General features: G+C 39.7%; 1 protein-coding gene across 1 annotated transcript in view; it reads right to left on the bottom strand.

The window, feature by feature from the left end:
* The window catches only part of RAP1B (RAP1B, member of RAS oncogene family), a 43,742-nt gene extending 35,140 nt beyond the window's left edge, over positions 1-8,602 (bottom strand). The window contains exon 1 of the mRNA XM_059186268.1: positions 8,469-8,602. The gene's annotated coding sequence lies outside the window, so the exon portion shown is untranslated. The remainder of the gene's footprint in view (positions 1-8,468) is intronic.
* Between the last annotated feature and the right edge of the window lie 4,045 nt (positions 8,603-12,647).

The following is a 12,647-nucleotide window of genomic DNA, read 5'->3' as shown; positions in this document are numbered from 1 at the left end:
TAAATGTAAAAAATCTAAAATAGAGGAAATTACATAAAATTTTTTCAGCTAGCAACTAAAACTGAATAATAGCCAGTGGCAACCTTCTAATTTGAATGTCCTGAACATAAAATATGACCTCAGTATGTTCCCCAATTCAGAACAGCTAGAACAGCTGACCAGGTAATTGTTTAATATAGAGAGAACTAAAGCTTCCTATTAAATACCCTCCCTCACTGTGGGATTAGCTCAGGCAGGCAGGAATTCCATAATGCTTATTCCTCAAAGTTACCCCAAAGTTAGCATTTTCACACTTACTCCTCTAAACCACTCCACTCCAGGCGTCTGACTCTGTCAATTCTGTCCTTACAACCGTAAGAACTCAGACTCAACTACTCTTTCTTCACAGAACACACTCATTTTATTACCTCTAGGGGAATAACTGGCACTAAATTTCCAAGAAACTAAGTACAGTATAATCTACAACTTACCTATCTTCTCTCATACTCTGAAACTTTTTAGATGAACTGAATGGTTAGCCTAAAAATCCTTTAAAATCCGGAACTGTACTATGACAAATGGTTTATAAAAATAGTTGTTAACAAGGATTGCTACGACTCTTCTCAAACAAGCACAAACAAGAAACTGTTTTTGCCCAAAAGGTAAGGATATTATAATTTGTTTAAAAAATATCTGCTAAAGGTAGACAACATAGCAAATACTCAGGTCAAAGAGACATTATTAAACTTGAAATGGGAGAAAGTCCATAGCTTTTACTACAGGAAAGCTGCTAAATAGCCTAAACTCCTAAGAAAGTCAACTATCAAAAGCTTTTTTAAGGTTATGTCAAAATCTGGGCACACAAGCAATCTATGTGCATGAGATATCAGGTGTACAAGTATTAAAACCAAGAAATAGGCTTTAAAAATACCAACCACCTAATTTATTACGCAGTTCAAAAGGTGAATGCAATGCTCAAGGAGAAGACTATTAAAAGAGTCAATCTAGGAGGTGCTGGGTGGTCTAGTCAGGTCTCCCACTCCTGGTTTTGGCTCAGGTTATGATACTCAGGATCATGAAATCATGCTCCATGCTCAGCACAGAGTCTGCTTGTGATTCTCTCTCCTCCCGCTGCCCCTCCCACTCATGCTCATGCATCCTCTCTTTAAACACATCTTTAAAAAAAAGTCAACCTAAAATGATTATGTATTATTAAGAGATTTCAAGATGAAGTACATGAAAATACTGTCTCACATATATCTCTGGTTCCTATTCTTATCTTCCCCTCCAACAAAAATATAAACTAAAAAAATCAAAGACATTATACATTGAGAGCAAAGCATGGAAAAATGAGTAAACAAAAAAGTGAATGTAAACACACAGCTGGGGATATTTTAGTAGCCTTTTCAGATAAATCTGGATATTCTCCTTTGATACTATACCAAAACCTGACAACAGGTTCCAATATATTGGAAAGGAAAACCTTACCAATAAACTTGAGGTCTGCTTTAACATTAAAATCCATAGGTCTAGCTAGAACTTAGGAAGGATTTCTTATGCATGCATGATTTTGTAACATCATGCATTCACTGAACACTTGGAAAATATTTGTATAAAGAGTTATGTGGATCTTCAAATACTGACACATTATATATCACTTTTATTTATTTATTTAAAAGATTTTATTTATTTATTTATTTGACAGAGAGAAATCACAAGTAGATGGAGAGGCAGGCAGAGAGAAGAGAGAGGGAAGCAGGCTCCCTGCTGAGCAGAGAGCCCGATGTGGGACTCGATCCCAGGACCCTGAGATCATGACCTGAGCTGAAGGCAGCAGCTTAACCCATTGAGCCACCCAGGCGCCCCTATATATTACTTTTAAAAATCCATGTTCATTAACATCACCAATATCTTCAGATAAATTTTCTAAATATTGGGAAGCAGTCAAGAGCACTGCGGATGATAAATATTTTTCAAAATTCTAATTTTCACTTGAAAACTAGAACTTTATCACTGACCATAAATAGTATTGATCTTTTCCTTAAAGCAACAGGCTCATTCTGTTTATTTCCAAGAAAATGTCAGCCCAATACCCGGGTCCAAAGAACTCTGAATAGTTTTTCAGTCATTCCTTCAAGGAAAAAAAGTATTTATGAAGAAAGCGGCTGGTTCAGCTTGCAACTGCAATAATTACACAAATGCTTTTCCTATAGGCAACCATTTTCACCCTCAATATGGCAGGAAAATAGTGTTTCAAGCATACTTTCCATTTTGTCATACTATATTGAAATATTATGTGTAAGAGCCAAGATTTGATTAAAAAAAAAAAAAAACAACCATTTTTTTTTAAACTTCTTCATCAAGTGCATTTAGGTGAAAGTTTTTTATTTTTTAATGCATGGCAGTGAAGAATACAATGGTTATGAATACAGTGTGGTGTTCTGACTTGATTTGTTCTAAGGTGCAGAAGTTTTATTCACCACTGCTTTTGTACCATTGGTACAAATGTCAACGCTGTGAAAAGGCAAAGAACATCTCAGTATTATTGTAAAAATAGTTTTGTATTTGCAGACTCCTGAAAATGTTCAGGCAATCCCCAGGATTCCCTGGGGTAAATTTTGAAAATCCCTGAACCAGACAATTTGTTAAGCTGTTCACAGTCACAATTATTCTTTCTTAGTCCTTATTCATGCCTTAATGAATAACTTCAATTGGGAGAAGCGATGCTAGAGAGAAATAAAAGTTTCACAGAACAAAACTAATACTGTATTAGTATCTCTTTTATAATCATTTATGGATAATACTCCACTTAATCCAACAATTCTTTAAGTATAAGCCACTGTTCCCACTAAGGAACCAAGGAGGTAGGAAAGGTTCAGAAAAAGGAGGTACGAATTTTGCCTAGAAATTCACTGTTCTGGTGGTATTAAAAGTGATATTAATTTTTTTCTTTATACTCTTCTGTGTTTGAAATATTTTAATAAGAAAATTCAAAAGACATACACTTAAAAACTCAGCCAGTCTTACCCATACAAATTCAATGCAATATCTCAAGTTGCACAATTTCAAGAAAAGAAAACAGACACATATTACATGCTTCATCCCTATCCTTCTTTATTATCTGTCCAGTACAGAATTCAAGATTACCCAGGGATTCCTGAGTTTTGTTTTCAAGGAATGTAACCATAACTTATCAATCTTAGTTAGCAGCAATTTAACTTTGCTATCATTAAGTAGTGATAGTAATGTTTTCACTATAACCTTAAAACACAACGTTTAACAGCTGGATGCAATATGCATACCACTTTGTCACCCAAAACCTACTAATTAAAGAGTTTATATTTAATGCTTTTATTTTACTGACTTCCTCAGTTCCATTTACTGAGAACTCTTAGAAAGTCTCCCAATTTTTTTTTAGAATAAAGTGACCAGGAAAAATATATTCCAATGTATAAACTTTAGAAATATAAATTTTAGAAGACACAGATAATTAGGCTTTTATTTTATGTAACATTTTCCATTTCCTTTCCAGAAGCTTTTGCCAAAAATTACTATTAAATGGACAAAACAGATTTTCTTTCATCTTTTTTCTTTTCCACAAGGCAAAGAAGAGGAAAGGAACAGGTAGAGATAATCCACTATCAGGACAACCAGTTCACTGTATATTTTCAAAATAAAGTTACTTAATAAAATGCTAAGGTTTGAATATAAGAAAAAAAATCTATTAAAAGTACATATTTAGACTTTCAAATCAACTACTGAAAAATTCAGCAAGATTTATAATGTAGTGAAGGTGATGATTCCAAGAAGTCAATAACTGAATGCAACCAAAACTATTAACTGTGTTAAATAAATGCTCTCTTCCTTTAACATCTTTATTGGGTCTGGGGTGCCTGGGTGGCTCAGTTGGTTAAGCAACTGCCTTATGCTTAGGTCATGATCCTGAAGTCCCAGGTCCCTCCATGCTCAGCGGGGAGTCTTCTTCTCCCTCTTACCCTCCCTCCTCTCATGCTCCCTCTCTGACCCTCTCTCTCAAATAAATAAATAAAATCTTTAAAAAAAAAATCTTTATTGAGTCTACTTATACAACAGTTAAAAATATTCAATTCCTCACCACTGGAAAAGATTACCTAGCAAATTATCTCATGAGATCAGAATCTGGTTTAAATTTAAATGGTCTCATTGGTTATATGCATAAAATATATGAAGTATATAAAGCAGCTTAACTATAAAATCATAAAATAGCATAACTACAAGGGTAAGCTTTAGAAACCAGCTCAATGTAAAATCCAAAATCAGAACATTAGAGAATTATTCTCTATGGTTAGAGAGACTAGGGTTCTTAATTTAAAAGTGAACATATTTCTAGTACTCAAGTACCTCAAATCCATCAATTTTAATTATATATTCCAGAATATTGTTCTGTACAATAAAAACCAGATGGAAATTCTTCAGTTCATGTTGCAGATATTTTTTCCTTTGATAAGTAATTTAAATATTATTTAAAACATGGGTGTATTTCCCTAAATGTTCATTTTTTTCTAAGTTTTAAGGCTCTTTGGAAACAGTTTAAAAATTCCTGATCCTCTATTAATGCTGAGCAAAAATTCTTTCTAAATTGCTACTGAAATAATCAGTTGCTGTATACCCTTAATTTGACTAACACCAGGAATAAACACACCAGTGTGAGGAATGAAACAGTGGTATTTCTTTTTGTTTGTGCAACATTTTAAAAAGTGGTTTTAATTTTTTAAAGGCACCACAGAAGTTCCTCATAACCCTTCTTTTTATAAAATAGAAATTTTATGACTAAGGGATTGGTTTTATTTTTTTTCATTTTTTATTTATTTTTTATAAACTTATAATATATTTTTATTCCCAGGGGTACAGGTCTGTGAATTGCCAGGTTTACACACTTCACAGCACTCACCATAGCACATACCCTCCCCAATGTCCATAACCCTACCTCCCTTCTCCCAACCTAAAGGACTGGTTTTAGAATCCAGAGTTCAACTAGGCTCAAAGTACAACAGATTATAAATATACATATACATATATATATATAAATTAACAACAGTCCTCAAATGGTAATTAGTACCTTTGGATACTATTGCAAAATATCTAAGAACACTGAAAAATATTAGGCTTTCAGCATATGGTACAGCATTACACATGGTACAGTGTTTCAGCACATAGTATAGCACTCCTGTTTATTGAAAAATTTGTCCAGTGTTACAATGAATCATTGCATCAGCCAAAATGTCTGTTTTTTAAACTTTTTCTACAAGAAATTCAACTTGAAAAGGCTAATAGTAAAAACTTTACCCTAATCTCTAAGACTAAGGAATCCTCAAAAATGACAAGAGGGGAAAAATAATCAAGGCATTTATTTAATCACAACCTTGTGTGGTCTTACAAAGTTTTAAGATCTTATCAAAGTTTTTCTACAGACATGTGACATCACTGCCACAACAACAACAAAAAGCACTTCTGACTATTTAGTTCATAAATACTAAACTATTCCTGGTAAGTCATATATAGAAAGTACAGATCAATACCCACCCTCTTTATCAATACACACACAGGAGCATATTATTGATTAGTCTAGGAAAATGACACGTGCCAATCAGTGAGATCTTGGGTATTCAATAATAAAATTGCTTATTTATTCAATAATAAAATTTCCCACATTTGGGAAAAAAATAAACACCTGTATAAAATCGCCAAATTTTCTTTGTATTGAGATCTAGTTTCACTGATTAATTTTACCCCCTTAACAAATATTCATCAAGTACCTACTACAAAAGTGAAAATTGAACGTGAGCAATTTCTCATCCAAATTTTAGACTTTATATTTAAAACAACACGTATAGTAAGTTACTGTGTTACCGACCTCTGGAAAGACCCTCTACTAGTCTTGAATTATACTAGAAAATGCACTTAATATGATATTATGTACATGATCGAAGTTTTACAATTAATTCTTTTATAACATCTCAACAGATGCTCCTTACATGATGACTCTTTACCATGGGGGTTCACTTTCCCTTTCTATGGCTAAGAGAAAATACTGGAATTCTATATTGGAAATCTATTAAGAATTGTTTTGAGGATAAAATGAAAATCAATTTGTAAAGTCAAAAGGATTCCAAGCCAATGTGGAAATGTTTCTTTTTGAAGGAAGACAAAGTTCTCTTCAAATAATATTCTCATATGTTCACTACAGTTAATTCTTAAGTCTAAACACTTGCTATCTGCACAGACAAGGCTCTAGGAACTAAGAATACAATGGGGAATATAATGGTCCCTACCCTCATTGCGCTTACATTTAAGAAACTGGTATTACCTAAGTGCAATGTACCATGCCAGTGCTTTGGGGCATTCAAAGAAGACATCCTGTCCTTCTTACATCCTGTCCTTACAACTCAGTGAACCAGGTAACAAAAATCAAATGAATAATGATATCAGAACAGTAACAGAATGTTGGAAGTGACAGGTGTCTAGAAAGAAAGAGAGGACGTTTCATGGAGTGAAGCCGGGGGTGTTATGGGGAGAACGCAAAAGTCAGAGTAATTGTTTTCAAGCCCTCTATCACATTTTTAAAAATTAAGCCAGGTTATTATTGGGTTCTTCAGTGGTATTCGGCTATCTGCACATTAAAACTAAACGGGCTACAGGCGTTTTAAAGATTTACTTTGTGGCTTACTCAGAGAAGGCATCCTCACAATTTATTGAGAATTCAAAAAAGAAAATCCAAGTGAAAACACTGTGTCATGTAGAGTTTAAAAGCAGGAAGGGCTCAAATAAGACCATTATTCAGGGCTCTGTGTCCTTAAAGTTATTTAACCTCCTTGAGTATCAATTTCCTCTCCTAAAACCTGAGAATGTGGTTCTTCCACACTATTTGACTAAGATACTAACATTCTGTATATGACTGTTATCCTGTAAAAATGTAATTCACTATAAATATATTCTATTTCCTCCTCCTGGTTCTCTATTACATACTGTCCTAAAAGTCAGCAAGGCCACTAACTAACCTTATCTTTTCTAGGCCTCAGTTTCCTCCTCCATAAAATGAGAGGGTGGGACTGGATGACCTAAATAGTCCCTTCCGGCCCTTAAAAAGTCCCATGACTCCATTATGACTCAAATACTATTCAAAAGTCAGCTTTTAGGAGTTTGAAGTTAAATGAACGTCCGCCTCTTTTACAGTTACTTCTTGCTAAAATAAGGTTTTGTTGAGCAAGTCTAAACAGCATTGTAATTACAAAAAAGGAATAAAAAATTTGCGAGTTAGAAGCTTTACGGTGTAAGCACTCGATATATATTAGATGCCACCAGCAAAACGAAAATCCACTTAGACTGAATTTATCTTAAAATATTACAATCACAATATTCATTTAGTGTCGACTTTCTACCCCGTTAAAAATGTAATTTCCCGTTACTGTAATACAGAACTGCGTACGTTCCTTCCAAACGTTTTGCAGAGCAAAAATGTTTTGCTAAACTTATGGGGGCGGGGGGGGAAGCAAATCTTGTGCTTAAACTCGCCAGGATGATCTTTTCTCCAAAAGTCATCAGTTCTTTTTAGAAGAAAAATCCAAATGGCCTGGTTAATTTGGAGTAGTTTTAAATAAAACTCATGGTGCTGACAGTTTTAGGATTAGACACATTGAGATGGCGAAAAAGAGAAGACGACAAACTTCCTGGATTTTGTCTCCCTCTGTAAAAGAAAAGAGATTTCCTCTTGCTGACGAAGGGAAAGGCCCCTTTAACAGTTTTTCCCTACGCGGTGGTTGCTGCCAGACTAGGTGGGGCTCCCTCCGCTGCCTTCCTCCTGCCACTTCCCGCAACAAATGGAGCAAACCAGTCCCGTTTCAGGCAAACTTTTTCCCTGTCAGGCTGGAGCCTGCAGGGCGCCGGGGAGTGGTTTCCCCCGAACGCTCCTCGTCCTGGCTCGGGGCTGGGGGAAGCTGCGTCTTCTCAAAGGACAACTTTCTGGTTTCCGTTCTAACTTCCACCCACACCCAGGAGGGCACCGAGGTGGTCAGCGAGGGGGCTCCGGGGCGGCGGACGAGTGCTCCGGGGAGCCGGAGGGGGACGGAAGGTAGCGAGAGAAGCTGCGGCGGCCGCGGGCAGGAGGGAGCGAGCGGGTGTGCGTGGGGGGGGGGGGGGGGTCCTCGGGCTCTCACTTCCTCCGCCATATTTCAGACATTTGACCCCTTCCGCAAAGCGCGCTGTTCCCCCGCGGCGGCGGCTCGTCCCCGCCGGCCCGGGAGACAGCGCGCTCGCCGGTCGGGCGCCGGGCCCTCCACCACCTGCCGCGCGCCGTGAAGCCGCCGCCGCCGCCGCCAGGGTCCCTGACCGCCGCGCGCGCCCCGCCCGGCCCGCGCCGCACCCCACCCGCTCCCCTCAGCCGGCGCCCGGCCCCCGCCCCGCGCGGCCGCCGTCGCCGCTCCCCTCAGCGGCCACGCACGCACTCTGCGAACCTCTCACGCTGTCACCGGGTCCCCGCCGCCCGCGTCGCTCCGCGCGTCGCGCTCCCTCCGGGTCGCTGCTCCCGGCGCCACGGCGGTCCTGCCGCTGTCGCCGCCGCCGCTCCGGCTGGTTTACACGCCTGACTCTGGGCGAGGTTTGGCGGTGTCGCCTTGACGTCAGGCGTTCAGCCTCGCTCTCGCTTCCGTCCGCGGGCGGGGCGCGCGGGTGCGCGGCCGGGGAAGGGGCGGGGCCGAGGGGCGGAGCGAGGGGAGTCGAGGGGCGGGGCCTTCCGCGCCGCCGCAGCCCAGGCCGGACACACGCGGCCCCTTTCGCGGGTAGTTCTGGGCGGTGTTTCTCTCCCACGTCTAGTGCCCCCTCAGCTTCTCCTGGGCCACCGGGCTTGGGACAGATGCGCCTGCCGACTTCCCTGACCTCAGCGGGTTACAGTGACGCGAGTGGTTTAAAAGCCCTCCGAAACTTAAAAGGTGCTTCTAATGAAACTAATAATTCACTCACTAACGCCACCCAACAGTTGGTGCTCGCGTATTCCTTTGTGCTGGGAAAAGTGGCTGGGGAAGTAACAGAGCGTACAGTTTCCACACAACCTAGATCTCACACCAAGGAAACCAGGCCAGGGACCTTCTATAGCTGAGGGTAATGTGGGTGGGGGCCAAATTGGGCAAGGTCCTTTTCATTCTTGAAAGGGTTTTTCTCCTGAAAGTATTTCATACACTGGTGTCTTAACCTCCGTGAACTCTTTCCAAATTACCTTTCCAAACTCGGTTAACAAATCGAAGATCCCAAACAACTTGGTACTCTGCCTAAATCAACTATTTGTAGAAATAAAATAAATCGCATATTTAAATACACGAGTCGGGCACTTTAAAGGGTTACTCGTGGGTAGGTTTATGGTGAAACTGCTGGGCAGTAGAAAATACCTTCTGTTCCAAAAATGCCTTCTTCCAAAAACAGTGGAAACTTAACGAAGGAACTTACATTATTATAGAGAAGACTGAAATACATCTACCCTTGGTACAAAACATCAGCTCTTTTATGAAACAAAGTTTTGATGAAAGAAGAGATTCAAAGAAAGTGCAAAATGCAGAGGAAAGTAGGGGTTGGGAACTAATTGAAAACTAACTTTTGCTTAGTTCAGCTTAACTTTATTCTTGAAATACGTTTTGGTCGGGCGCCTGGGTGGCTCAGTGGGTTAAAGCCTCTGCCTTCGGCTCAGGTCATGATCCCAGGGTCCTGGGATCCAGCCCCACATCAGGCTCTCTGCTCAGTGGGGAGCCTGCTTCCTCCTCTCTGCCTGCTTGTGATCTCTCTCTGTCAAGTACATAAATAAAAATAAACTCTTAAAAAAAATACATTTTGGTGAACTTTGAAGAACTTGGAAGATTAATAAAAAAGTATGATTAATTTCCCTCCCTTAAAGAATACTAGTAATTGAAAACTAACCAAGTTAAAGAATAAATAAGAATGAATTATAATTATCCTAAGTTTTCTGTAGGTAAATGCTTTCTAGGTATCTTGCAGTTTATGTTAATTGAATGTTACATATTTCTGCAATTTCTGTTTTGTTAGAAAACCCTTTTTAGTGGAAATTTCAAAGGCAAATTTCAGAGCAGTCTGTAGGAATTGTTTTTTTTTTTTTAAAGATTTTATTTTTTTGTTTGAGAGCGAGCGAGCACCAGCAGGGAGAGGGGCAAAGGGAGAGGGAGAAGCACACTCCCCTTTCAGCAGGGAAGCCCCAGGTGGGACTGGATTCCAGGACTATGGGATGAGGCCATGCTCCTAAGGGGAACACTTAACTGAGTGGGCCACCCAGGCACGCCAGTCTGTAGGAATTATTATAAATGAATGAATTTTAAATAAAATTTAAGACTTCACTGACTTTTCAGTTATTGCATGGAACGTTGATCAAGTCTGAAAGCCTTAAACTCTCTAAGTTCATGGAAGCAGATGTTACTGGGCTATACCTGTGTTTTTCTCTTTTTCTTTCTTTCCTCTCTCTTTGACCTTTAGGCAATTGATTTTTTATTTTTTTTTCAAAGTCAGTTTTATTTATTTATTTTTTAAATAAAGATTTTATTTATGTATCTCACAGAGCGAGAGAGACAGTGAGAAGGGGAATACAAGCAGGGGAAGTGGGAAAGGGAGAAGCAGGCTTCCCACTGAGCAGGGAGCCGGATGCGGGTCTTGATTCCAGGACTCTGGGATCATAACCTGAGCTGAAGGCAGATGCTTAACGACTGAGCCACCCAGGCATCCCCAAAGTCAGTTTTAGAAGGTTGGAGTTAGGATTATTTAGAATTTAAGGGAATACTTATTTTAATTAAGAATACTTTTCTTAAAGACTAGAAATCATTACACTTTTTTAAAAAAAGCATTTATTTATTAATTGAAAGAGAGAGAGCGAGCACCAGCAGGGGGAAAGGCAGAGGTAGAGAGAAAGGGAGATACAGGCTCCCGGTGAGCAGAGAGCCCAAAGTGGAACTCAATCCCAGGACCCTGGGATCATGGTCTGAAGTTGAAGGCGGACGCTTAGCTGACTGAGCCTCCCTGGTGTCCCGAAATCATTACTCTTGTATTAAACTATTATCTTTATACAGAGAATGCCAGAATCTTCATGTCTTGACCCCAAACTCATTTTTGGGTTTGGAGTCCGGGTTCCTGTCTTCTTGAAATCTTCACCAGGATATTCCACTGGCAACTTCAACTGGTCATGTTTGCAGACTGAATGGTCATCTTTATTACCAGACTAGTTTCTCCACCTTTTCATTTGTTAATTGTATCACCATCTTTTAAATTAGCCAGTGTCCAAGCCTGACACTCCTTTCTCTGCCTTTCCTCAAACCATCAGTGAATTAGCACATCTGTTAGATAATAATTAATTTCTTTTTTTTTTAATTTTATTTATTTATTTGACACAGGGAGAAACAGTGAGAGAGGGTCTAAAAGCAGGGGGAGTGGGAGAAGGAGAAGCAGGCTTCCCGCTAAGTAGGGAGCCTGATATGGGGCTCCATCCCAGGACTCTGGGATCATGACCTGAGCAGAAGGCAGACGCTTAATGACTGAGGCACCCAGGGGTCCCAGTAATTCATTTCTACTAGTACCACACTTGTTTAGATTGGCACTACCTCTCAACTCCTGGACTTTAGCCACACCTTCCTACCTTGCCTTGTGGCCTCTGTCTGGTCTTGCTGTGATCTCTTCTCCATTCTGTAGGTAGATGAATTATCTTAAGCATCCTGAGCAAGTCACTCTCTTCCTCCAAGAGCCTTCAGTTACTCTGTTGCCCTACCAAAATAAAGTTAAAATCCTTGTAGTGTGTCTTACTCTTCCTTCTCACTTAAAACTGCCTTATAGTCAGAGTGGATTTTTCATCTTGCCCAAAGACAGTGCTTTACTGCTCTGGTGTGTATAGGTGATTTCCTCTGCCTGAAATGTTCCTTCCCACTCTTGTCCACTAATCAAGGTCCGTTTACTTTCTCTAAGAAAGAACATCTTTCCAGTCAAATATGGTCTGATATTTTCAACTGAATGTGGTCTCTTCTCTTTGGAATTCCCGTAACACTCTATTGCTCCTTTCTTTGGTCACTTGCATTCTACTATCCTACTACAGTAGGGGTTTGCAAACTTTTCCTGCCAAGAGCCAGATGGTAAATATTTAAGGGTTTGGGGGCCAGATGATCTTTGTTGTAGCTACTCAACTCTGCCTTTGTTGTGCAAAACCAGTCATAGGATACATAATGAATGAGTGTGACTGTATTCTTTTTTTTTTTTTTTTTAGATTTTATTTATTTATTTATTTGACAGACAGAGATCACAAGTAGGCTGAGAGGCAGGTAGAGAGAGAGGAAGGGAAGCAGGCTCCCTGCCGAACAGAGAGCCCGATGTGGGCTCAATCCCAGGACCCCGGGATCATGACCTGAGCCGAAGGCTGAGGCTTTAACCGTGTGACTGTATTCTAACAAAACTTTATTTATGGACACTAAAATTTTAATTTCATATAATTTTCACATGTCACAAACCTCCTCCTCCTTCCCTCTTTACTCTTTTTCTTTCCTTTCTTCTTCCTCCTCCTCTCCTCCTCTACTTCTTCTCCTCCTCCTCCTCTTTCTCCTCCTTCTTCTTCCTCTTCTTTCATTTAAAAATGTGAAAACCATTCTTAGCCCATAGCTGTA

Source organism: Mustela lutreola, chromosome 8, assembly GCF_030435805.1.
Source record: "Mustela lutreola isolate mMusLut2 chromosome 8, mMusLut2.pri, whole genome shotgun sequence".
Taxonomy (NCBI): Eukaryota; Metazoa; Chordata; class Mammalia; order Carnivora; family Mustelidae; genus Mustela; species Mustela lutreola.
This window is presented reverse-complemented; position numbering and strand designations above follow the sequence as displayed.